The sequence below is a fragment of the Pelophylax lessonae genome (genome assembly GCF_965119305.1).
Source record: "Pelophylax lessonae genome assembly, chromosome: 4".
NCBI classification, from domain to species: Eukaryota; Metazoa; Chordata; class Amphibia; order Anura; family Ranidae; genus Pelophylax; species Pelophylax lessonae.
This window is the reverse complement of record NC_138771.1, coordinates 666,043,958-666,071,772: the sequence shown is the minus strand read 5'-3', so window position 1 is coordinate 666,071,772 and position 27,815 is coordinate 666,043,958. Positions and strand designations below refer to the sequence as shown.

At 45.3% G+C, this 27,815-nt stretch overlaps 2 protein-coding genes across 2 annotated transcripts in view; both read left to right on the top strand.

The window, feature by feature from the left end:
• Positions 1 to 27,815, top strand: part of LOC309554203 (E3 ubiquitin-protein ligase TRIM39-like) — a 177,468-nt gene that overhangs the window by 92,867 nt on the left and 56,786 nt on the right. The gene's annotated exons all lie outside the window — the stretch shown is intronic.
• The window catches only part of LOC309554202 (E3 ubiquitin-protein ligase TRIM39-like), a 42,571-nt gene continuing 28,944 nt past the window's right edge, over positions 14,189 to 27,815 (top strand). The window contains exon 1 of the mRNA XM_082255836.1: positions 14,189 to 14,286. The gene's annotated coding sequence lies outside the window, so the exon portion shown is untranslated. The remainder of the gene's footprint in view (positions 14,287 to 27,815) is intronic.

Sequence of the window (27,815 nt, the reverse complement as noted above, 5' to 3'; positions counted from 1 at the left end):
GATGAGGAGTAGGGGGAGTATGGAACAGGCAGCACCCTCAAACCTTCAGTATGAGATTGTGTTCACTGTACCCCACAAAGATTGAGTTCACTGCACCCCACAATGATTGTGTTCACTGCACCCCACAAAGATTGTGTTCACTGCACCTCACAAAGATTGTGTTCACTGTACCCCCCAAAGATTGTGTTCACTGCACCCCACAAAGATTCTGTTCACTGTACCCCACAAAGATTGTGTTCACTGCACCCCAAAAAGATTGTGTTCACTGCACCCCAAAAAGGATGTTGTTCACTCCACCCCAAAAAGATTGTGTTCACTGCACCCCACAAAGATTGTGTTCACTGCACCCCAAAAAGATTGTGTTCACTGCACCCCAAAAATGATTTTGTTCACTGCACCCCAAAAAGGATTTTGTTCACTGCACCCCAAAAAGGATGTTGTTCACTCCACCCCAAAAAGATTGTGTTCACTGCACCCCAAAAAGATTGTGTTCACTGCACCCCACAAAGGATTTTGTTCACTGCACCCCAAAAAGATTGTGTTCACTGCACCCCAAAAAGGATGTTGTTCACTGCACCCCAAAAAGGATTTTGTTCACTGCACCCCAAAAAGATTGTGTTCACTGCACCCCACAAAGGATTTTGTTCACTGCACCCCACAAAGATTGTGTTCACTGCACACCAAAAAGGATTGTGTTCACTGCACCCCAAAAAGATTTTGTTCACTGCACCCCAAAAAGATTGTGTTCACTGCAGCCCAAAAAGATTGTGTTCACTGCAGCCCAAAAAGATTGTGTTCACTGCAGCCCAAAAAGATTGTGTTCACTGCAGCTCACACACAGAAAAATGGATGTGGATCACTGACACCTGCCTATCTCCAATCCCACACCACACAGCAATATCGATTGTAGTTTGTAGAACACAGTTTCCCTAAAATTCAGCAGACTCTGTCCCTAACAGGATTGAGAAGAGATCGTAGATCAGGATTGAGTGGAGACCCCACCCCCCACACAGCAATATCGATTGTAGTTTGTAGAAGACACTGACCCTATATAATTCAGCAGACTCTATCCCTAAAATGCCTACAACTCGCCCTGCCTAAACACTCCGACCTGTCCCTCAATTCTATCCGGACACAAATGGTTTTTTCCTGCCTATCTTTCCCTAATCAGCAGCCAGCACGTTGATGTGTGCTCTGTCCCTGAATCTAAGCAGCATAATGACGCCGCTGCGGCTGCCTCGAACTTATAAAGACTTGGTCACATGCTTCAGACGGCCAATCACAGCTACTGAGACATTTGCAGGCATGGCTGGGATGGCTTAAGGCACACCAGTTAAACGATTGTTGATTGGCTGTTGAAAGCCCGCCATGAAAAGAGCGCCAAAGCATGCAAAACCCGGAAATAAAACGACCGAACACGGATTTTTACCCGAACATACAGTAAAGTGTCCGTGTCCGTGTTCGGGTACAAAAAATCCAATTATTCGGTACGAACACGAATAATACAGTCCGTGTTCGCTCAACACTAAACATAATGCATCATATGTGTGTTAACATACACCAGACGATAAGCACATAACAATATCGGTGCGATAAAATCAACACAAAACATCCAATGAAGGATATTAACCACTTTACCCCCGCTCACTTTGCTGCTACTGCAGCAAAGTGGCTCGTTCCCGTCCAGCGACGTAGACCTACGTCGCTGGACTCCGCCCCTTGTGGGCGGCGCGCACCCGCTGCCGGAGGCTCGCTCCTGCTGTATTCAGTCACAGCAGGAGTCGGGCCAGGGGAGAAGCGGAGGTGATCACCGTTGCTCTTACCCGATCGTCGGGGATCGAGTCTGGAGATCCGCCCGCTGTGTGTAAACACAGCGGGCGGATCTCTGAAGTGACAGGCAGGGTCAGATTGCAGGGTTCAGCATAGCTGAACCCTGGATCTGTCCTTGTGTCACTCTGTCACCTCCCCCCCCCACATGTCAGTAAGCACCAGGCATACAATAACCCCTCCCTCTCCAATAAAATTAACCCCTTCCCTGCCAGTGTCATTTTTACAGTAACAGTGCATATATATAGCACTGATTACTGCAGTAATGTCACTGGTACCCCCAAAAGTGTCAAAAATGTCAGTCAAGGGTCCGATCTGTCCGCCGCAATGTCGCAGTCCCGCAAAAAAAATCGCAGATCACCGCCATTACGCGTTAAAAAAAAAAAACACCAAAAATGACAGAAATCTTTCCCTTAGTTAGTAAACGCAATAACTTTTGCGCAAACCAATAAAAATACGCTTATTGTGATTTTTTTTACCAAAAATATGTAGCAAAAAACAAATTGGCCAAAAATTTAAAAAAATTTTGATTTTTACATTTTTTGGGGGGGGGGGGGAATTTCATATAAAAAAAATGTGAAAAATATTGTTATTTTTTCAAAATAAACGCTGTTTTTTTTGTTTATAGCGCAAAAAGTAAAAATCGCACAGGTGATCAAATACCACCAAAAGAAAGCTCTGTTTGTGGGAAAAAAAGGACGTAAATTTCGTTTGGGTACGGTGTCGCACGACCGCGCAATTGTCAGTTAAAGTCGCACAGCGCCGAATCGCAAAAAGTGGCCTGGACGGAAGACAGCAAAATCCTCCGGTGGTAAAGTGGTTAATGTCTGCCAATGAAGTTGTGATGATATCACATGGTGAACCTAAACCTAATCGATGTGGAATGTTTGGGTTAAATATCGCACCGAAATGTGTGGAATCTCTGAAGGAAGAATCGTAAGGGAAAGATAGTATAGAGAATACCTGAATATGAAACGTTAAATACGTACAAAGGAGTCTCTGGATAAAGAATGTATAATAAATTGTCTAACAACAGGGGATAAAGTGTCTCTCGTGGGAAGGGGGAGTCACTCGTAAAAATGAGTGACATCCCGTTCCCAGTTGAGGCCCTGGGGTATACGTGTATGGAGTCTAAAAATCCATGACACCTCTTTTTTACAAAGTAATCGAAACATGTCACCACCCCTAGTGGGTCTGGTGATCCGATCTATAACTTGAACCTGTACAAGAGAAGTGTCTCCTCCGTGTTCGTTATTAAAATGGCGTGCTACATTTGTAGATTTGAGTGTTCTTATATCGCTAAGGTGCTCTCTGAAACGTTCTTTGAGTTTACGAGTAGTCCTGCCTACATATTGTGTAGAGCAGGATTTACAGGTAATAAGGTAAATTAAGTACTGGGTGTTACAGTTAAAGAATTAATTTATGCGATATGTTTTATTGTTATAGGAAGAGATGAAATTATCTCTCTGGATTACATGAGGACAGGTGACGCAATCTGTCATGCCACATTTGTAATTACCTTTACAGTGCAGCCAGGTGGTGGACGTAGTTTGTTTCTTGGATAAGTAAAGACTGGGTGACAGGGAATTTCCTAGAGTAATCGCTCTTTTAGCCACTATATTGACTCCATCATTCAAGATATTGGCACAAATATCATCTGAATTCAGGATTGGTAAATGTTTTTGAATTATCGATTTGACTTTTTGAAATTCTAGGCTGTAGGGTAGAGACAATGTGACAGAGGGAACCGGCTTCATAGTATTAGCCCCCGTTCCCACTGGGGCGACCTGTCAGGCGACCTGGTCGCCTGACAGGTCGCCGTAGGTCGCCTTCCATAGAGAAGCTATGGACCCGTTCTAATAGGAGCGACACAATGTCGCTCCGACTTAGAAAAAGGGCCTGGAGCTTCTTTGGGGCGAACCGGAGCGACCTGCATAAACTTCAATGTTATGAAGTCCGTGCCGGCCGCTCCGAGGTCGCGGTGTGAGCAGCGCGCCGCGACCTCAGGGGTCGCCCCGGGAAGTAGCGTCGCCCCAGTGTGAACGGGGCCTAAGAACATTTGTTGATATTTTTAATGTTATGTTTATATTTGTTTATATTTTTATTTTTATATTTATTTTTGTTGCAGATTCCAATGTCACGATTGCTGCCACTGGCAGTGTTTGTCTCTGTATCAAGGCGATCGTGCGAATCCCCTATAGATAAGAGATCAGCACGATCCCGATTGAGGGCCAAGAGGTAAGCTCGGTTTAGCATCCATCTTGGGTAACCTCTTGCAAGAAAACGAGAATAAAGTGAAAAAGCTTCCTTCTTGAAATCAAAAACATTACTGCAAATTCTGCGCAGTCTTAACCACTTACTGCATATCAACGTACCGGTACGTCGGGTAACTTTGCGGTGTTATACCGGGATGATGCCTCTAGCTAGAGACACCATCCCGGTACTGTGGTTTGAAGCCGTCGGTCGGCTTTCCGTCGGTAAAGACCGATACGGCTCGGGAGCTGCTCGATCGTTACCCGGGTGAGCGGGAGGGGACATCCCCCCCCCTCCCGCCGCCTTCCGTGGCTTTGTTTGGGGCTCCCGTCCCACCGGGAGACCCAAGCACCCAGCCGGCACATCCACCGGCTGGATGGAGTCCCGATGAATGCCGGAAACGGCATTGATCAGGTCTTTGATGACGTAACCCGGAGGCGGCGTCCATGACGTCACTTCCGGGTTACTGTGCTGCAAAAGGCGGAAGATTTGAAAAACGGCTGTATGCAAAAATGCCGTTTTCTGCATTTTGCATACAGGGAAGTGTAGTGGAGGGGTCTAGGGTCTTTTAGACCCTCGATCCCTATATAAAGGGTACCTGTCACTGCATATTGGTGTCACAAGGGATGTTTACATTACTCGTGACAGCAATAAAAGTGATCAGATTTTTTTTTTTTAAAAAAAACCTGTAATAAAGTTAAAAAAAAAGAAAAAGTAAATAGGAAGAAAAAAATAAAAATTTAGCCGCCCCCGTCACCGTTAGCTCGTGCACAAAAAAAAACGTATACGCAAGTCGAGCCGCGAATTAAATCGCTGTTCAAACCACACATGTGAGGTATCGCCGCGATCGCCAGAGTGTGGGCAATAATTTTAAAAAAAGAGCTACACTCCAACTCTAAACTGGTAACCGTTAAATAAATTTAAAGCGTCGCAAATTGAGATCTCTATTGACCGTAGTTTGTCGCCATCCCACGGGGGGGGGGCGCAATTTGAAACCGTAACATGTTGGGTATCTATTTACTCGGCGTGGCATCATCTTTCACAATATACAAAAAAAATGGGCTAACTTTACTTTTTAGTATTTTTTAAATGCCGTGAAATGTGATTTTTCAATTTTTTTCCAAAAAAATGGGGTTTTAAAGACAGCTGCGCAAATACCGCGTGACAAAAAATTTTGCAATGACCGACATTTTATTCTCCAGAGTCTTTGCTAAAAAAATATATATAATTTTTGGGGGTTCTAAGTAGTTTTCTAGGAAAAAATACTGGTTTTAACTTGTAAAGAAAAAGTGTCTGAAATAGGGCTGGGGCTTAAGTGGTTAAAAACTGTCCAACAGGTATACCCTTGATGGTATGCAGTGGATGGCTAGATTTGGCGTGCAATAGGCTATTGCCAGATAACACGTCTGTTTGCACACTGTCTGTCTACTTTATTTATGAGGAATAAAGAAACTTTTGATTTCATCATAACATCCTGAGTGCGGTCTCAAAATTGGATTCCATCACTCCACCAGTGACAGGAGTGGGCACTATACAGGAAGCATTGGCTCTGCTTCCTCTAGTGCCAGCTCCATTCTTCACACCGATGCTGATCTGTGATCTGTGCTTTCCGACCCACCATCCCAGAGCAGGAGGTGGTCGGGATCCTGTTGGGGGGCACATGAGAGGGCACAGTATAATGTTGGGGGGGTCATGGCTGCCTCTGCCCCCCCCCCCTTAGTGACACCACTGATCCAGTGTGAGACTTCCTGCAATAAAGACCACTCACTGCTGCCCTCTCTCCTTGAGCAGGGGGACTGGATTTGTCTCCGCCCCTCCTGAAGTTTTCTGTAGTGGGTGGAGCATGTAGGACCTCTCCCATAGCTCTGCTCCCCCCTTTTGTGCAGGGGGACTGGATTTGTCTCCGCCCCTCCTGTGGTTTTCTGTAGTGGGTGGAGCCTGTAGGACCTCTCCCATAGCTCTGCTCCCCCCCTCTTGTGCAGGGGAGCTGGTCTTGTCTCTGCCCCTTCTTCAGTTTTCTGTAGTGGGTGGAGCCCGCAGGACCCCTCCCACAACTCAGCTCTCTCCCCTTGTGCAGGGTGACTGGTCTTGTCTCCACCTACTCCTGTAGTTTTCTGCAGGCAGCCTGTAATGGGTGGGGCCTGCTTGGTCCCTCCCACAGCTTTGTTCTCTACACAGGCTATGATGATGTCACTGCTATTTTTACAAGGTTATATCTGGGTTTTTTAAGGCATTTGTGCACACGGAGTGGATTTGTATCCTTTCTGACTATTAACCACTTGCCTACTGTGCACTTAAACACCCTTCCCATCCAGGCCAATTTTCAGCTTTCAGCGCTGTCACACTTTGACTGACAATTGCGCGGTCATGCTACACTGTACCCATTTGAAATTTTTATCATTTTTTTCACACAAATAGAGCTTTCTTTTGGTGGTATTTAATCATCTCTGGGTTTTTTATTTTTTACAAAAAAAAAGAATAAAGACAGAAAATTTTGAAAAAAAAAAAAAAGTGTTTCTTATTTTCTGTGAGTAAATTTTGAAAATAAATGTTTCTCCTTCACTGAAGGGCGCTGATGAGGCGGCACTGATGGGCACTGATAGGCTGCACTGATGGGCACTGATGAGGCGGCACTTATGGGCACTGATGAGGTGGCACTTATGGGCACTGATGAGGAGGTACTAATATGCCGCAATGATGAGCACTGATAGGCGGCACTGATAGGTGGCACTGATAGGTGGCACTGATAGGTGGCACTGATAGGGGGCACTGATGAGCACTGATAGGCGGCACTGATGAGCACTGATAGGTGGCACTGCTGGGCACTGAGAGGTGGCACTGCTGGGCACTGAGGTGGCACTGCTGGGCACTGAGAGGCGGCACTGGCGGGCGGCACTGCTGGGCACTGAGAGGCGGCACTGATGGGCACTGGCGGATGGCACTGATGGACAATGACGGGTGGCACTGATGGGCAGCACTGATGAGCACTGATGGGCAGCACCATCAGTGCCCACACTCAGTGCCCATAGTGCTGCCAGTCAGTGCTTATCAGTGCCTAGATGAGCAGGCACTGATGGGCACTGACTGGCAGCACTATGGGTACTGATTGTGGGCATTGATGGGGACACTGATGGCGGGCACTGTGGGCACTGATGGGGGGGCACTGTGTATGTTTTTTACCTTGTAGTAATCAGGGCACTGGTGATCAGTGCCCTGATTACATGTCTCTTTGTCCCTGGCGCTGTGCAGCTCTCCCTCCTTCCTCACACTGCAGGCTCCGTGTGAGGAAGGAGCGCCGGCGATGAGAGATGATCTCATATGTTTACATATGAGATCATCTCTCATTGGATGATCCGATCACGTGGTGAATGGCCGCTGTGATTGGCCATTCACCACGATCTGTGATCGGCCGTGTCCAAGGGACACGGCCGACACAGATTCTCCCCGCTGCGCGCTCGCGGGAGCGCGCGGGGGGCGTGTCACTGGGAGGCCGTTTAAAAACGGCCTCCCGAAAATTCGAGTCCGCGCTGCAGCCGTATATAGGCTGTAGCGCGGATGGCAAGTAGTTAAGGGACTATATTTATGTCAAAGTTTTTGTGCCCGGAGTTCAGCTTTAAGAATTCTGTTTCAAAACCCAATCATCTGCATGCAAGAAACCATGTTGGTGTAACTTCCTGGCACATGATCGGGTATTTAAGCCCCTTTCACACTTGTTTGACTTGTCCTGCGACTTGGGACTGCAAAGTCGCATGACAAGTCGTTCTCCATTGTTTCCAATGGGTAGCATTCATATCTGTGCGACTTCAAGTCGCAGCAACTTCAAAGTAGTCCCTGCACTACTTTGGTCTGATTTTGATGCGTTTTGAGGTCCATAGAATTCAAGATTACACAGGTTTTGCTTCAAGTCCAGTCAAAATCGCATCAAAAGCATGGCAAAATCGCGTGACTTTTAGGTCGCACAAGTTTGAAAGGGGCCTCAAACTGAGCCTAGCTTCACCTTATTTACTATCATTTCCAGAGTGAAGAGTCTTTCCTGCGTTAGTGAATGGTGGGTGTGGGTTTTGTGGTGTCTGTGTGTTTGATGTGGAGACGTTGTGAAGAATCACCGACCGGCGTGCAAGAACACGGAGCCAAGTCTAAGCACGCCACACAGTGGAGGAAATAGGAGGGGTTTCCGGGAACTGGTGGCAGAACTGATAAATGAAACTAATGTTAATGAAGACAAGTTATAACCGACTTCCATATTACACAATGAGATATCACCGAGCCCAGAGGACATGACACGTTAGATAAGAAGGACAATTATATACCGAGAATCTGTTCTTTTTTTGTTTTTACCTAAAAAAAGAAATCCACCAATCACATCACATCGGCCCATAGAGAACCGGCCTGGATACACCCCTTCATTACCAGTTTTCAGTGACAGATCTCCCGCCGACTTCTTTCTGTTTGTAAACAAAAAGACCGGTAATCCCATATTTGGTCAATGAAGTCACCCAGGTTCCCCGGCATTGTAGTTTACATTCCGACAGCTGGGAAATGTCATTTGTGATGGGAGTGTGTCAGGTCATTGCATCAAATGGCATCCCCCTCTTCAAGACGCCTTGACCCCATGTTGATGTAATCAAGGTCCTCATCCCCCATTCCTGGCACAATAGACGAGGGTGTCTGTGTGAGGGACTTATCAGCATCTGAGAGCCCCCTATAAAAATAAAAGATTCCTCAGATATCTGACACTCCCCCCCCCCACAGATATAAGTCCATATTACACCTTGTTACTTATTCACAAAACAAAATGAACCCTTTGGCGCCAGCTGCACACGAATAGACGGACTCTCGGCTGGTGGACCTTGGTGCCAAGCGGCCACATATCTGTGTGAATTGGTGTGATATAGCTGTGCCTAGAGCGCGCACCCTGCGTGCTCCCAGCACAGTCACTGGCAGCTAACGGATCGCTGCTTGCGATCGGGAGCTTTCCAATCATGTGACCACTGTGACAGTCAATCACGGCAGTCAAATGATCATGAACTCCGCCCCGCCTCCTGGCATCCTAAACCCCCTTAAAGGGCCCTGAGGTCCCGGCTTAAAGGGGTTAAAAAAGGGAATAAAAACAATCATACTATAGAAAACAGTCCTCCTGAAAATACAAGAAAAATGCCCCATGATTCAGATCCAATATCCTTATTCAGCAATGTAGACAGGGCCGTCTTTTTGAATGGGCACGCCCGGCAGTTGCACAGGGGCCCCACTTGCCTAGGAGCCTCACACACAGGGTGGCAATTTACACACAGATCTGTCCCCCCCCCAGGCCAGATTAGTTTACCTGGTGGTCTAGGGCACCCCCCCCCCCATTGTCCGCCGGGAGAAGGCTCCGGCTGCTTTGGTGTGGCTCTGAGTCTCTGCTGCACTGGTTGCTAGGAAGGCCAGCTGACTGGCATCTAGCAACCAGTGACGTTCTGAGGAGGACCCATCATGCACAGCAGAGGAGGATCCTCCTCGTTGGCTCGTCCTCCTCTCCTCCGCGCCTAGAAGAATGGCTCCACCCACCTCCTCCCTTCATGTGCTTTGCGGCCAGTGGAAGGTAATCAGACTGCTTCAGGCTGCTTGATTTTTTTTATTCTCTCTCTCTCCATCGACTGTCTGTGCCATCCTTTTCCTGCCATATACATCCCCTGTGTTCCATCCTATATCTGCCATGTACATCCACTGTGTTCTTCTCTCTCTCTCTCTCGTTGTGTTAATGTTTAAACACTGATTTTGTTGGAGGTACCAATAAATATTGCCTTATCGATAATTTGAATTTTTATTCTCGTGGGTGATTGTGTAAGCAGGGCCCCAGTGCACTGCATTGCCCGGGGGCCTATAAGGCTCTTAAGATGGCACTGGATGTAGATCCAGTGTCAAAAAGAGGAGTGACATTTGATGAGCCTGATGATGCTGCCCTGCTGCTGCAGTCACAAATGGCAGTTCCCAGGTGCTGATGGAATGTAAGCACATCAGAGGGGATCTCAGGTGACACCATTGACCAAAACTGTGTTTGACCATATTTGCCCAATGACATCTCCCAGGATCCTTGGTCATATAGTGGGGATATTGCTGCCACCGCTATTTGACAGACTTCTGGATGACGCTTGTGTACACACAGATCTGTCCAGTTTGTTCACGTGTTAATAAAACTGCAGTCAGGATGGGTTGGGGTTGAACTCACAGTCAACTCAAACTCTTACCTGTCTGACTCACAAGAGACTCGAACCTCAAGATTAAAAAGGTTTATGAAAATATGATCCAAACCTCCTTACACTTGGCTGGATCATGACAAACCTGAACCTGAGCCTCATCCTTATTATATATTTGTGTCTGTTGGGGATCGGCTTGGGTTTTTAGGCATTACCAGTTTGGTGGTAGCTGAATGTCATGTACGATGGTGGTATTACTTCCACCATTATTCTACCGTCAATGGTTGTTAAGGGTTATGGTTCTCAACAACCAGTGAGGTCACCCATCCACATTCACTTAAATTGCCAGGAATCCTCAGCAATGTAAGCAAAGGAGTCAAGATAGTAAAACAATAGTATGGGGTTCCCCCTAATGCCAACTAGGCCCTTGAGGTCTTAATGGGCACCCCATACAAAAAAAATGTAAGAAATAGCATGGGTTATGAAAAAAAAAAAGGTTTAGTGCAGAGTGGAGCTTTGTCTGGGGGTTGAGGCGTTAGCGGAGTCAGGCAGGCAAGGTCAGCAACAAGTCTCGACAGCAAGATAAAGTCAGAATCCAGAAGCTGGGTCGGAGGCAGACAGGGTCACACGTAGACTGACAGAGTAATGTAGATCGGTCAGGCAAAGAGAGTAATCCAGGAAACAGGCAGAGGTCAAAGTCCAGAAGTATTTCGGTAAGTCATCAGTATTTCACACACCCAGGCCAGGCACCAGATCCAACAAACAGGCCCAGTACACAGGAAGTCCTGCAATTTAAGCTGGATTGACTTCAGCTGGAAGCAGGTGGAGCTAGAGAGTCCCAGGAGCAGATGTACTAAGCAGAGTGTAAACTACAGGGAGTCAAATTCCCCAGCGGCAGTGAACGGGACCACAGCACAAAGCTAGAAAAAAACAGGTTCAAACCCAGGCAGGTGACAGGTTCCCCCCAAGTTCTATAAAAGTTGGAATGCCACACAAAAATGAGAAAAATCATGAGGTCCTCCCCTAAGTTTTCTGGAGAGAGAGTAAACTAGTCCCTCCCCTTTTATGGCATTGCATGCTCAGGCAAGGGTCTGGTTTGGAACTTTTAGGGGGACCCAAAACTTTTTTTCTATTTTTTCTTTCATGTTCTCTTTTAAAATCAATAACAGCCAGGCCCGGACTGGCCATAGGGCATACCGGGCAAGTCCTTGCAGGGCCCAAGGCAGCTGGGCTGCTCTTTGATCCCGAGCCGCTCACCCGGCCCTTCCACGGCTGCCTAGCTGCCAGTTTAGTTTTGCCATTAGCGCTGGGGGGATAGAAACATGAAGGGGGAGGAGTTACAGGAGACACCTTCAGCCTCTCCACGGCTGTACGCCTGCCAGTATAGTTCAGCATTCAGTGTGGCCATGAAGGGGCAGGAGCTAGAGGAGACACCGACGTCCATAAGGAAGCCAGTATAGCTCACTCAGCCGTCAGTGCCTGGGGGATGTGACCATGAATGGGGGAGGAGCTAGAGGACTCACCTGCTGCATACACCCTGGAGCCGGATCAGGGAGAACGTGACTGCAGCCCCCCTGTAATCTGGATAGGAGGAGTGGTGACTGCATATAGAAGGATCATTCTCTCCATTTCCTCATGGAGCCTCTGAAAGCCTGCGGAAGGGAGAAGAGGAGAAGCAGGTATTCAGAGGGTGCAGGAGGAAATGGGGAGAATGATCCTTCTAGATGCATCCACCGCTCCTTCTCTCCTGCTTCTTTCCGCTGCCCCCCTGTGCTCTTGCCCCCCTGTGCTCTTGGCCCCCCTGTGTTCTTTGCCCCCCCCGTGCTCTCTGCCTTGGCCCCCTGTGTTCTCCGGCTCCACTTGTCCTTGCCAGCTTCCCCTGTGCTCTCTGACATCACCCAGTGTTCTCTGACATCCCCCAGTGCTCTCCACCTCCCCCCTTGTCCTCCGCCTTCCCTTTAGTGCTCTCCAGCCCCCCCCGTGATCTCCATACTCCTATTAATGCTCTCCTTCTCCAGCCCCCCCCCCCAGTGCTCTCGGCCTCCTTCAGTGCTCTCCACCTCCCCCCCCTATGCTCTCCGCCTCCCCTGTGCTCTTCAAATTCCTCCAGTGCTCTCCACCTCCCTCCAGTGCGCTCCACCTCCCCCGTGCTATCCACCTTCCCCATGTTCTCAGCCTCTTCCCCGGTGCTCTCAAGTCCCCCAGTGCTCTTCAGTCCCCCCCAACTCTCTGCCTCCCTCCATGCTCCCGCCTCCCCCTAGTGCTCTCTGGCCCTTCTGTGCTCTCTGCCCCATCCCATATTCTTGCTTCCTCCTGTTCTCTCTGACCCCCCCCCCCCCCAGTGCTCTCCACCTCCCCCCCTGTGAGTATCCATTTGTCTATGCGGATTTAATAAAATTATCAATAGTAATGCAGAAGGTGTGTGTTTTTTTGCAGTTTGTTCAAAGAAATTTCCAGTCGGAGGAGGGCTGCACCCTTGATGGGTATTCTGGAAAGAAGTATGATGGGAGATTTACCCTGGGTCTAGCACTAAAGGATTTTTGGGACTTTTGCTCAGAAGAGGACTTGGCCAGGGGGCAGGAGGGCAATCAATTTGGTTGGTCGCAGATTGGTCGGTAAGGAGAGCTTGGAAATCTGTTTGTCTTGTTATATGCATTGTCCTTCCAATGCTCCTTGCTGCAGAGACCAGTTACAGGTGTGGACAGCAACCAGTTGTTTTTTTTTATAGATTATATTGACCAGGCAATGCACTGACATCTTTGCTGCCATTGTGCTATAGGCTGGATGTTCAGTGTGCCCCTATGCCTTTAAGAAGGGGTGGGCTCCCTTCAGGTATATCTGTCCTACACCTGTCCATTAAATGCATGTGCTTCCATTGTTGGAGACTCACAGAATTTAGAGTTAGGACCACAGATAATGGGGTGCCTTGACGGGGCTCTGTGGCTTACGCATGTATTTGCAAATGTGTGCAACTAAACCCCTGTTTTTAACACGTATTGTTGGACAGGTCAATTTGGTTGGTCGCAGATTGGTCGGTAAGGAGAGCTTGGAAATCTGTTTGTCTTGTTATGGGCAATTAGGCCACTCTGATGTCCTGTAAAAAAGGCTGCATTGCTTCTGCCACAGACATCCCCAAAGGATTCCTGGAGAACAGAAGTAAAAATTCCCCAATGCTGACCTACTGAGTGTGGGGTGAAGACAAGGACAGAACGCAGGCCTTTAGATGGTTTAAACTGTCTAAACAGAGACCGGTTCCATGTCCCACTAGAGACTCTCCTCCTCTGGTAAGCCCCAGCTGAGCTGTCCCAGCTCCCCCCAACCGCCCCCTGCTGGTCAGGTTGGGAACCCAGATTGAGTAGAGAGTACCTGGAGCAGGGCTTCAGCCTGGAATAGGGGGTGGGGAGGGGGAGGTGTCAAGAGGAGGATGGGAAGAGGGAGAGTGGGAGGGGGGCCAAGTCGATGAACCACGGGCCTCTGGTTTGCACTTGCCCCCTGGGTCGAAAGCTGCCAGTCTGCACCTGCTTTGCTCATTGTCATATGTATCTCCCTTTGAAATAAAAACGAATTCAGGAATAGACCTCCATATATGTTGATGTATAATGGTTACCAGAAATCCATTGTAATGTTGCAACAATGTTTTGTTCTTATTCTTTTATGTACACTATGTATTGTGTAATACCCTGTGCCTATACTTCAATAAAGAATATATTTTCCAAATAAAAAGAATATCAGAGTTGCTATAGCTGGTTGTGTACATCGTACAGATGCACCATTTCACAGGCAGGGACATGTATGAGTATATTAGTGAATTGCATTTGTATGTATTGTGACACGTTATGAAGAATCACCGACCAGCATGCCAGAACACGGAGCCAAGTCTAAGCACTGTATACAATGGATGAAACAGGAGGGGGAGGGGAGGATATGAGTGCAGAGCTGGGAAATGAAACCAAACCTAATGAAGAAATATTATAATTGACTTCCACATCACACAGCGAGATATCACCGAGCCCAGAGGACGCAGCGTCAGGTATGAAGGATGATATTATACTGTGTATCCAATCTTTACCTATCTGTAAGAGGGAGAATTCTTTCTATTGATCTCCCAATACATGCAACATTTTTCACATTAAAGGAGAAGTAGGAAAGTTCCTTTGGCTGTACTTCTCCTATGGATCACAGGAATGGAGACCGTTCTGCACTTCTGTGACCTGTTTTCAGCAGACAACCGGCTGAAGCCCGCTGTCGGCTGGTGTCACAGAGCCAGTTCAGGCTCAGGAAAGATCACAATCATTTGGTCGGGATCTGTTCACATGCCTGGACTGGCACCCGGCTCACCTCCCCATGCAAGCCTGAGCCTGCCACTCCTGCCTCCTCCACAGTCCAGCGCTCCAGTGAGCGAGAAGGGGGGGGGGGGGCAGAGCAGTCAGCTGGTAACTAACAGTCGCTGGCTCTTTGCCCAGGGAGTTGTGAGAACTTGAGGACTGAGCAATTGGCAGTGTTTGATCGCTCGGTTTTCCGTCTTAGAGTCGGCAGAAGTCAGATTCAGAATTGGACTGATGCTGCATCCACCTAGGTAAGCATGATTTAAAAAAAAAAAGTCCCCAGATTTCTCTTTTAACTAAAAATGTAAGGATCATTCTTCCCAATGAAGGAAAAGGGGAGGAGATTCAAACCCCTTTCTCTCCCTTTGGGGAGAAAGAGGGATGGAAACACTAAGAGGGATTTAGGAGGTGCCCAGCATAAATACACATGTAGACAATAATTATAAAAACAATACAATGTGTTAATATGACATCATTAAAAGTCATTAACATATATAAGTGCAATAAGAATACATGGTGTGCCTCGCTGGGCAAAAAAGTTGCAGTTGGAGCACATGTGGGTAATTTCTGATCTACGCGTTTCGCCCAGAACTAGGGGCTTCCTCAGGATCCAAGATATGAATTAACACCACTAAAGATGTAAAAATATCAATGTAAGTAATATTTTTTTTCCTAACAATGTAAGGGTCATTCTTCCCTTTGACTAACAATGTAAGGAGTGTGGTTCCCACTGACTTTAACCACTTCCGGACCGCCCGCCGCGTATTTATGTCATTGCTTTGACAACATATTTAACATATAGCTGCCATAACATCTGTATTTTTTTAAACGGCGGACGGTCTGCTTTAACATAAAAGTGGTCCTAGCAGCGGATTTGCCGCAGAATCACTTTTTATGGGCGGCGGGAGAGGTGCCCCCCCCCCCCTCCTCCTGCCCTTCCCCGGTCGTTTTCCCCACTTACCAGAGTCGTAGGAAAATGATCTGGTCTGATAGAGTCCTAGGCAGGAAGTCAAGTGAGGATAAGATGGCCCCCACTCATCTCTATGACTTTGGAGGGCCGGAGCGACGTCATACGTCGCTTCCTCCAAACGGCCTTAAAGGGCCCTTTTTTTTTTGTTTTTTAGTGTAGATGTGAGGTCTTTTGGCCCCAGATCTCACATTTAAGAGGACCTGTCATGCTTATTTCTATTAAAGAGGTATGTAAAGGTGTGTTCTAAAGAAAAATAGACATACATATATAGTAGGGATCAACCGATTATCAGCAATGCCGATATATTGGGGGCCAATATGCACTTTCCCCGATATATCGGAATCGGCCCCTGAGGTTACCAATATTGCCAATATTTCGGGAAAGTGCTGTACCGGAGTGATGACTGCAGCTAGAGGCCTCACCCAGGTACCGGCGTCCATAGCCGACGGTCAGCTGTCTTGTAATGATCAGGTCTCCATGTAAAAAAAAAACAGAAGTGATGTCATGACTTGACATTTTGAATGCTTTTAAATGCAGCGGAGGGGTTTGGGGTCTTTTAGACCCCCGATCCCTCCACCACAGTACCTTTTAATTAAAAAAAATAAAAAAATTTAAATGTACGAAAATATCGGCCAATATTGGCCGATACCGATATCCGAAGACCAAAATATTGGTATCGGCACTAAAAAAAACGATATTGGTCAATCACTAATAAACAGTATGAATAAAATAACAAAAGGATATCAATCCTAGTAACCCTCGAATTGGATAAAGAGCATGATTGCTTGGTCACATGAAAGTGCAAACACAAACGATCTCAGTGACTCATAAGACCCGGTTCACACTACTCCGACTTGTCATGCGACTTGCTATGCAATGGAACCGTTTTAATCAGAGCGACTCAAGTCGCTCCGACTTAGAAAAAGGTTCCTGCACTATTTTTGGGCGAAGTCGGAGCGACTTGCATTGACTTCCATTATGAGAAGTCCTTTGCAAGCCGCGATGAAGTCGTTCTGCACGGGCAACTTCAAAGTCGCCCAAAGTCGGGGCGACTTTGAGTCGGAGTAGTGTGAACCGGCTCTTAATAGCAGTCCAGTAGCTGCACAAGTGACAACAAAACAAAAAAAAAAAACAAATATATAAATTATGTTAATAGTGAACATAAACAACACAAAAAGAACAATTATAAAAAGTGTGCGGTGCATCAAAGTGCGCAAAAACCTTGATGTGAAGATCTCTGTGACTTTAAAGGTTTTCAGGTGATATCAACACTGATGTATCCTTATTGCATAATAAACAACACAGCAGCTATCAAAAGTGCATAGTGCATCAAGGTGCGTAAAAGGCAAAAAAAGATATTGGTGGATAAAAAGTCTCTGTGTCCTTAAAAGTTTTCGAGTGATGTCAACACTGTTATCCTTATAGTTGAATAAATTCACACCACCTGGAATGTTCCGTGCTGCAGGCAACCCCGCAGTGTCCACACATATAGATAAGTGGCAGCTTACCAGAAAAAAAAAAACTAGGAGAGGCTTGTATGAAATGGGCCCCCGAGATGAATGTAGCTGCAATGGGTGGTGGGAACCTCTTAACCACTAGCCGACCGCTCACGTGGCTGCTACTGCAGCAGAGCGGCTCGGCTGGGTCCAGCGACGTAGACCTACGTCGCTGGACTCCTCCCTCTCTCGGCGGCGCGTGCCGCCGGAGGCTCGCCCCCGCTGTGTTTAGACACAGCGGGAGTCGGGCCAGGGGAGGAGAGGCGGCGATCATCGCCGCTTTTCCCCGATCGTTGGGGAAAGACTGAGGAAATCCGCCCGCTTGTGTAAACAAAGCAGGCGGATCTTCTCTGTGACAGGCAGGGACAGATTACAGGATTCAGCATAGCTGAACCTGCGATCTGTGTCTGTGTCACATGACCCCCTCCCCCCACACATGTCAGTAAGCATGAGGCACACGTTTAACCCCTTGATCACCCACAGTGTTAACCCCTTCCCTGCCAGTGTCATTAGTACAGTGACAGTGCCTATTTTTAGCACTGATTACTGTAGTAATGTCACTGGTCCCCCCAAAAGTGTCAAAAATGTCAGTCAAGGGTCCGATCTGTCTGCCACAATGTTGCAGTCCCGTAAAAAAATCGCAGATTGCCACCATTATTAGTAAAAAAAAAATAAACAATAAATATGACAAATCTTTCCCGTAGTTAGTAAACGTGATAACTTTTGCGAAAACCAATCAAAATACGCTTATTGTGATATTTTTTTTACCAAAAATATGTAGCAGAAAACAAATTCGCATAAAATGTTAAAAAATTTAGATTTTTAATTTTTTGGGGGGAATGTTATATAGCAGAATGTGAAAAATATTGTTTGTTTGTTTTTTCAAAATTGTCGCTCTTTTTTTTCAAAAAATAAAAATCGCACAGGTGATCAAATACCACCAAAAGAAAGCTCTATGTGTGGGGGGAAAAAATTACATAAATTTATTTTAATTTAACCGCGAAATGCAGTGCCAAATCGCAAAATATGGCCTGGTCAGGAAGGGAGTAAAATCTTGCGGTCTTAACCACTTGCCGACCGCCGCACGACTATTTTCTGCGGCGGTCAGCCCCTCACAGACAGAGCGACGTAGTACTACGTCGCTAGCCTGTGAGGGTCTAGGGAGCGAGCGCGCGCCCCCGGAGGCGCGCTCCCGCTCCCGAGTGGTCACAGACCCCCCCGCCCGTGTGACCGGCGGACATCGGTGCAGAGGGAGAAAGGCAGGCGGCTAATGTAAACAAGCTGCCTGTCATTCTCCCCTGTGTATGAATGGTGATCATACGGTTCTACTATGTAGGACCGTTGATCTCTGTTCCTACACCTCAAGCCACAGCCAATCACAGTTAGAATCACGCCCCTAGGGACACACATAGCCCCTCCCTCTCAAAAAAAGTTAACCCCTTCACTGCCAGTGTAATTTTACAGTAACAGTGCATATGTATAGCACTGATTACTGTAATAATGTCACTGGTAACCCCAAAAGTGTCAAAAATGTCAGTCAAGGGTCCGATCTGTCCGCCGCAATGTCGCAGTACCACAAAAAAAATCGCAGATCGCCGCCATTACGCGTTAAAAAAAAAAACAACAAAAATGACAAAAATCTTTCCCTTTGTTAGTAAATGTGATAACTTTTGCACAAACCAATCAAAATACGCTATTTGCGATTTTTTTTTACCAAACATATGTAGCATAAAACAAATTGGCCGAAAATTTTAAAAAATTTTGATTTTTAAATTTTTTTGGGGGGAATTTCATATAAAAAAATTTGAAAAATATTGTTATTTATGCAAAATTGACGCTCTTTTTTTTTGTTAGCACATGATCAAAAAATTGCACAGGTGATCAAATACCACCAAAAGAAAGCTCTGTTTGTGCGGAAAAAAAGGAAGTCAAATTAGTTTGGGTACAGCGTCGCACGACCGCACAATTGTCCGTTAAAGTCACTCAGTGCCGAATCGCAAAATACCCCCTGGTCAGGAAGGGGGTAAAATCTTTTGGGGCTTAAGTGGTTAAAGTTGTTAAAAATACGCTCATTGAGAATTTTTTTTGTCAAAGACATGTAGCTAAATACATTTTGGCCTAAATATATGACAAAAATTTTATATATTGGATATTTTTTAACTGTCAAAGTAGAAAATGTCAATGTTTTCGCAGAATTTTCACTTTTTTTATTAATATCGCAAAAAATGAAAAGCGCAGAGATGATCAAACACCACCAAAAGAAAGCTCTGTTTGTGGGAAAAAAAGGACATAAATTTCGTTTGGGTACAGCGTTGCATGACCGCGCAATTGTCAGTTAAAGTTGCGCAGTGCCAAGTTGAAAAAAGTGGCCTGGACGTTAATCCTCCGGGGGCTAAAGTGGTTAATGAATCAGAGCTCTCCAACTACATGTGCTCCATAAACATCCAAGGAAATGACCCACAAATCACTGCTTGAATGGAGTATAAGAACACCGATACTCAAACCGAATGGACTCTTGGGGACATCACTTCCCCTATCTGACGTGCTCCTTTAATGTACTCCAATCCCATTACAAGGGATTGCAAGGGATGTTTACATTCCATGTAATAGGAATAAAAGTGATCAAAAAACATTTTTTTTTTTTTTTTTTTTTAAAGGAAACGTGTAAAAGGTAAAATAAATAAGAAAAAAAAAAAAATTTGAAAGTGCCCTGTCCCTCCGAGCTTGCGGTGCAGAAGCGAACGCATATGCAAATTGCACCCACATATGTAAACGGTGTTCAAACCACACATGTGAGGTATCGCCACGATCGTTAGAGCGAGAGCAATAATTCTAGACCTAGACTTCCTCTGTTGCATGGTGTTGAGACATGGTTTTGCATAGTGTTGCATGGGAGGCGTCTCCCTTTCCGGGGCTGCGTTGGGCGGTTGGAGCTCCCCCCCCCCCCGTCCTGCCTCTGCAATTGCATCCATGCTAGGGGTGGGGATTTCCATTTTTTACCTTAAAATAAATAAGAAAAAAAATAAAGCGCCCCGTCCCTCCGAGCTTGCGTGCAGAAGCGAAAGCATATGCAAGTTGTGTCAACATATGTAAACAGTGTTCAAACCACACATGTGAGGTATCATCGCGATCGCTAGAGCGATGGCAATAATTCTAGACCTCCTCTGTAACTCTAGACTGGTAACCTGTAGACATTTTTAAAGCATTGCCTATGGAGAATTTTAAGTACCAATGTTTGTCGCCATTCCTCGATTGTGCGCAATTTTGAAGCATGATACGTTAGATATCAATTTACTCGGCTTAACATTCTCTTTTACAATATAGAAACAAATTGGGCTAACTTTACTGATTTCTTTTTTTTTTTTATTCAAAAAAGTGTATTTATTCCGAAAAAGTTGCGTTTGTAAGACCGCCGCACAAATACAGTGTGACATAAAGTATTGCAACGATCTCCATTTTATTCTCTAGGGTCTCTGCTAAAAAAAAAAACACAATGCCGATGTTCTTAAAAAATTGGGAATTATGGACCATTTAGTGTGGTTATATGACTTATGAACACTAATGGTGCAGATTATTTTTATTTCTTGCTTATGTTTTATGCATATATCTTTGTATTGAAGGAATTGTAGATGGATGCTCCTTTTTTTTTTTTTTACTTTTTCTTTTCTCTTCTTTTTGATTGTGATTTTTGATTTGTATTGTAAAAAACTTAATAAAGAGATTTAAATATAAAAAAAATTAAATAAAAATACGCAAGGTTTGGGGTGCTAAGTAATTTTCTAGCAAAAAAATACTGATTTTAACCTTTAATTTAAAGTGTCAGAAAAAGGCCTGGTCCTCAAGTGGTTAAGGTAAGCAGCATTTTTTCTATTTGATTATCAATGATAACGAGTATTGTTTACATTAGCTACCAATGTAAGAAGAATTCTTCCCAGTGAGTAACAATGTCAGGAGTATTATTGTCACTGGTTATTAATGTAAGTAGCATTATACCCAATGATCACCAGTGTAATGCCCCGTACACACGCATCGATAGTTGGCCGTGAATTTTCGGCCAACGTCCGATCGGCCGGTTTTCGGCTTGTTAGTATGATGCTTTCGACAACCGACTGCGACTTTTCGGCCGAACAAAATCTGGTGTGCAGGCTATAAAATTTTTGTTGGCCGTCAACAGAACGGCCGATTTTCCGTCAGTCAGTACAGATTTCGGCAGACAAAAATCTGATGAGCAAGACTGGGCATGCTCAGAGAAGAAAAACACACGGAAAGTAAACTATCACATGACATCACTTCTGAAGTTGGTTTTGGTTGGCCGAGAAAATTCGTGTGCAGTCTAGAGCACATTTCAACCAACACAACAACACTGGACAAAAGACGGCCGATAGGATGGCCGATAATCGTTGCATGTGTACGAGGCTTAAGTAATATTCATCCCTTTGTCTAACAATAAAGGTGGGATTCTTCCCATTGACTCACAATGTAAGGGGTATTCTTACCACGGACCACCACACACAGGGATCATTTAGCCCAATGAGTTCCTAGTGTAATGTGGTCTTCCCCCAACTGACCACCAATGTAAGGTGGAATTTTTCCCTCTGTCATCAACCTTGGGGGTCCTTCTTCACTGATCATCATCAACATGATCACTGTTCTTAATTATTTTCTGGCCTTTTATTATAATTTATTTAATCACTTCCTGCCCATAGAACGTCATATGATGTCCTGGACTTAAAGTGGAGATATCGGGATGATGCCTGCGGTATCTTTTTTTGGCTGGGGGCTAAATGTGACAACTTCCCACACAGTCCATATTCCCATCCCACACGTTCCTGGAATGAGCTCTTAAGGTACTGGGTGCTGTATCGACCGCCAACTGGATACTGGAACCTGTACAACATGTAGATCGGGGTTTCTCAACATTTTTTCAGTAAAGGCACCCTTTTCAATTTCACACAATCTCGAGGCACAGCATTCTAAAATTTTAAAAATGAAATTAATATCTTAACATAATGCAGCAGCATCCATATACGTAGGACACTCAACATTAGCGATTATTTATTTTTCCGAAGCAAACACTTTTGCACACTGGTACTGACTAGTACTCCAGTGTTTCTCTTTTCCCTCACTTTCTCTCTTTCACTTAGCTAATGTGACCCCAATGCTGATGGAGAGGGGCAGGGGAGGGGCAAACAAGAGTGCTGTGCAGGTGTCCAATGTCCTCCTTATCAACCAATGATGTCATTGGTTGTTAGGACACTGGTGGCTAGAAGGTTGTAATGGTGCACAATGAAAACCTGTGGCTTTATGTAACCAAAAGGCAGGCTTCATCCACCCGCTGACTTATAACATTTTTGGGCAGTTTCGAGGCATTTTGCCAAGGCACCCCTGAAGACACCTGAAGGCACCCTCGTTGGAAAAGGCTGATGTAGATATTCCCCAGAAAACCAAGGATCATTAATTTCGTCCAAACTGTTTTTATTAACCACTTAAGCCCCGGAGGATTTGGTTGCTCCAAGACCAGGGCCTATTTTGTGATTCGGCACTGCGTGACTTTAACTGACAATTCCGCGGTCGTGCAACGCTGTACCCAAATGAAATTGAAGTCCTTTTTTTCCCACAAACAGATATTTATTTTGGTGGTATTTGATCACCTGTCCGATTTTTTATTTTTTGCGCTATAAACAAAAAAAAAGAGTGACAATTCTGAAAAAATAACAATATTTTTCACATTTTTTTGTATGAAATTCCCCCCCCCAAAAAATGTAAAAATCAAAATTTTTTAACATTTTAGGCCAATTTGTTTTCTGCTACATATTTTTGGTAAAAAAAATCACAATAAGCGTATTTTGATTGGTTTGCGCAAAAATTATTGCGTTTACTAATAAACTAAATACATTCAGCGGGAGAACGCGAGTGGCCGGCGGACATCGGAGCCACCGGTCACTCGCGTGGGGACCTCAGTGAATGAGCGGGGGCGGGAGCGCGCCTCCCGCGGCGCGCGTTCACCCCCTACAGGCTTCTGGGTGAGCAAAGTAGTACTACTTCGCTTTGCCCAGGAGGGGCTGACTGCCGCAGTAAATATACTGTGGGCGGTCGGCAAGTGGTTAAAGAAAGATCACATCACAAAAAAAGGTGTAGTGCAAAGTTTTGGAGTCACATAGGACCCCTTCGTCAGGCATGTGACTTCCCACACAGGGCTCCTTGTATTTAGGGAGTCAGTGACTGCCGGTGTCCTAACAACATTGACTCATTACTGCCATGCTCGTTCAGCTATCAGTCAGGCATTCCAAGCTGAAAGGTGAATGTAAACAAAGAAGCATGGATTGGTTAAAAGAAAATAGTTTGAGCCCCCCCAAATTTATACCAGAACCTTTAAAACTAGTATAGATTTCTATGAGGACCCTATGAAAAATTAAATGGTATGGAGTCCCCCAAAACCTGTCCCTTTGGGTCTGGTATGGAATTTAAAGCGGAGTTTCGGCCACAAAATTGACATAGTCGATTTTGGGCCATCTGCTTGCTATCGGTCACCTGAAACAGAAATGGGTAGTTAGAATTTTTTTTTTTTTTTACTTACCTTGTATATGAAGAAAGAAAATACTCACCTCTCTTCCACTTCCTCCCTCTGCGGCCGAGGCCCGCGCCGTCACTTCCGCTTTGCAATGATTCCTGGGAGCTGAACGTCATCGCTCCCAGGAATCAATGCGACAGCACCGGCCCCGCTCGTCACTTCCGGTGTGACGCATCATTCCCTGCTAAACAGCTTCTGGGCATGCCCAGAAGCTGTGGAGGAATGCGGCGCTGCACCGGAAGTGACGAGAGATGCCGGTGAAGGCGCATTCTGGGAGAAGAAGACACGGAAGAGAACGCAGAAGAGGATCGCGCCGGCTTCAGCTGCCCACAACAGAGATGGCAACACTGGAGAAGAAATTTTAAAAGTGAGTATTTCTTCTAAAAGGTAAGTGCGAACCGGGACAGATCAGAGGCTAGCCATTGTGGAATGTACTAGCCCTGACTGTCCCGGGGGTATGTTCATTGAAATTTTTTTTCTGTGGCCGGGAAACCTCAGGAAAAACAAGAAAAAAAAACTTGGGATCCCAAAAAACCAATCCCAGCAGGAATCAGTAGATTCTTTCTGCTGGGATTTTAATGGGAGCAGTTAAGGGTGGGTTCCCCTGGGTTACCATTGGCAACTGTAGAACATTCAGGCATGATTCCAAGTGTTTTACCTCAGACAAGGACCAGTCCAGTTTCTTTGGTTTTTATGGTTTATTAGGAACTTGGATAGGAGAAGGGATTACGGCGGACCGGGCACTCGGATGTGTTGCACGCTTCTCTATACCGCGATTTTACTCTGTATGCCTTTTTAAAATGATTTCATGTAAGTGCAATACCTTTACAATAAAATTGCCTGTTTGTACATATTACACTATTGGCCGGCTATTGTCCTTCTGAGGTGGTGTCATTCCTGCTGGAGATTCAGAGGGGCTTGCTTCCATCTACATTGTCCCTTTATACAAGAGTTTGGGAGTCATTATTGATTGGAGGAATTGAGAGGGATCCTCTTTCATGCTGAGTGCATCCTGATTTTGCTGGGGTTGTTTGACCACTCTGTAGCAGGAGGGTCAGACTTTCTGGTAAACAGTTTTGGCTGTCACTATTGGGTGATATTATGCTTTTCCCACTGTGTACACCGGTGACTGGATGATCTGGATTGGTCTCCCCCCTTTCCTCTTTATAAGGATCTTGGGACATTAACACTTCAATATTTATGGACTTTCCTTCATTTGCATATATTTTTATATGTACATTTACCATTGGCGCTGCTTCTATTGTATTAGCTGACTTGTATTGTAGACTGCTCTGCTGAGCAACTTCAGGGCCCTTCCTGGTGCCCCCTTACCCCCTAATCTTCAGGGCTTTACAACTTGGCACCCCCTTTACTGCAACACTCCGGGTTAGCTGGCTCTCTGATCCCCTTGACCTCTCTGGAGAGGTCCCCTCTCTTAGGCAGACCCCTGGGCAGATCTTGAGTACTCCCGATACTGTTTTTCCAGAAGAACTCTGCCCAGTAGCTCCACTCGGTCAGCGCACACTGGATCTTCTTCAGCCCAGCTCGGACCCTGGTCCCTAGGCCGACTGCCTGGACCACCTTCCTCACTTCAGCAGGAGGAGAGACAGCTGTCACCTCCTCCTGGGATTCTGCCCCCCGCCAAAGACACCCTGTCACATGCTCCCTCAGGATTTATTTCCCATCCCAGGAGGCATTGCAGCAATGCCCACCCACTGGGACAGTCATAAACCCTGGTGTGCCATTGGCTAGGTTTCCTTCACTGTCCAACAAGATTCCTCTTTGGATACAGTGGGGAGACTCCCCAGACTCAACAGGTTACGTCTGGAAGCATGTGACAGTCTAACTAACAAATCAGGCCCTCCTGATAAGCAGAGCAGGGCTACATATATGCTTTACCTAGCACCTACCTAGGAGGGTGCTACACACATTTTAGCCTTGAAAGACCCAGCTGCTGGCTTTCACAGCTGATCTCATTAGTTGTCTTTATAGTGAGGTCAGAAATCCCATCCTGTGGCTGATCAACAACTCTGTTGCACTATTACCTGCCTGGCTGCACTGTGTTCACACTACCTTTAGAAATGTATCTTCAGACTATTTATTAAACATTGTTTCTGTTTGCTGCCTTTCCTAACCATTTGTCTCTCTGACCTTGTTAGATGACATGTGTATGTAGAGTAGTGCTGGAGTTAAAGGGGAACCATATGAGCTCACCTACCTCACTCTATTTTATTCATCACAGCTTTCGCATCACTATTCCTGGTCATTGGTTACACTGTGATCAGCACTTTCTCTGGGGATCTGCGTTTTTCTTCGGTGCTTTCTTCCGTTTTTTTTTTTTTTTCTTTTCTTCTCTAATGTTGACTAGGGATGATCGAACTTTTGAAAAGTTCGGTTCGACCAGAACACCCGAACTTCACGAAAGTTCGGCCCGGATTTCAGAACCCCATTGAAATCAATGGGACCCGAACTTCTGTAATCAAAAAACACAATTTTTAAGCCCTAAAACCCAATAAATGCCCCTAAAAAGTGCCTAGGGTTCTGGGTCATGCCCCATTAACTATTAATCACACAAAAAAAGTTCTTAAAAATTGTCATTTTTGATAAAAAAGCCAATTATTGAAAAATTAAAAAAAAAAAAAAAAAGAGATTTTTTTGATTTTTACTTTGGATTTAGTATCTGGGGGGTCTAAAAGGTGTGCATGTGAAGTTTCAGCTCTGTAGAATGTCCAGAACCATAAAAAAAAAAAAAGATAATTTTTCAGTAGAACAGGGATGTGGGTCGGGACCCTCCTTTAACTTTAACACTTATATGATCTTTTTTTCTGGTTCTGGACATGCTACAGAGCTGAAACTTCACAGGTACACTTTTTAGACCCCCCAGACACAAAATCACACAAAAAAAAGTTCTTAAAAATTGTCATTTTTGATAAAAAAGCCAATTATTGAAAAATTAAAAAAAAAAAAAAAAAAGAGATTTTTTGATTTTTACTTTGGATTTAGTATCTGGGGGGGTCTAAAAAGTGTACATGTGAAGTTTCAGCTCTGTAGCATGTCCGGAACCAGAAAAAAAAAGATTGTTTGTATTAGAAAACTTTAAGCACAGGAATATGGCTTCTCTGCTGTAACACCTTGCCGGTTTAATAGAAGGCATTTTTTTGGGTTCTTTGCAGTCAGGAAAAACATCTGAACTTGTGTATAGTGGTACTGTGCACAAGTTCTGATGTTTTGCCTGCCTCCAAAACCCTCCAAAAAATGCCAGCAAAAACACACCTGGGCATTTTTTTTTTTGACGCTAGCGTTTTTTTGGCATTTTTTGGGGTTCTTTTGAGGCAGGCAAAACATCTGAACATGTGTATAGGGGGGATATATAGACATATATGTCTGAATATATACCCCTAGACATATATAGGTGTGATAGTAGCAGAAATAAATGCTTGCGCTAATTAAATAATTTACAGTAATATATTTCTGCTACTATCACACCTATATATGTCTAGGGGTATATATTCAGACATATATGTCTATATATACCCCCTATACACATGTTCAGATGTTTTGCCTGCCTCAAAAGAACCCCAAAAAATGCCAAAAAAACGCTAGCGTCAAAAAAAAAAAATGCCCAGGTGTGTTTTTGCTGGCATTTTTTGGGGAATTTTGGAGGCAGGCAAAACATCAGAACTTGTGCACAGTACTACTATACACAAGTTCAGATGTTTTTCCTGACTGCAAAGAACTAGGGTTGAGCGGACACCTAGATGTCCGTGTTCGACGGGTTCGGCCGAACTTTAAAAAAAAGTCCGGGTCCGTGTCCCGGACTTTTACCGAACTTTTCCCGGACACCGAACCCCATTGAAGTCAATGGGGACCCGAACTTTAAGGCACTAAAATGGCTCTAAAACACCAAAGGAAAGGGCTAGAGTGCTGCAAATGGCAGCAAAACGTAATTAAGAGCATGGCAAGTGCTCTGCAAACAAATGTGGATAGGGAAATAACTTAAAACAACAAAAAAAAACAGAAAAATAAAACAATGTTCTTCTTCATCTCTGAAGGACGAGGCCCATATGGAGTAGGAGGGAGGTTGAGGTGGTGGTGGATGTGGCGGTGACATAGGCGTGCGCACAGGGTGTGCTGGGTGTGCCTGGGCACACCCTAATCACCTAGGGCACATAGCATTGCCAGTGAGGAGATGGGAAA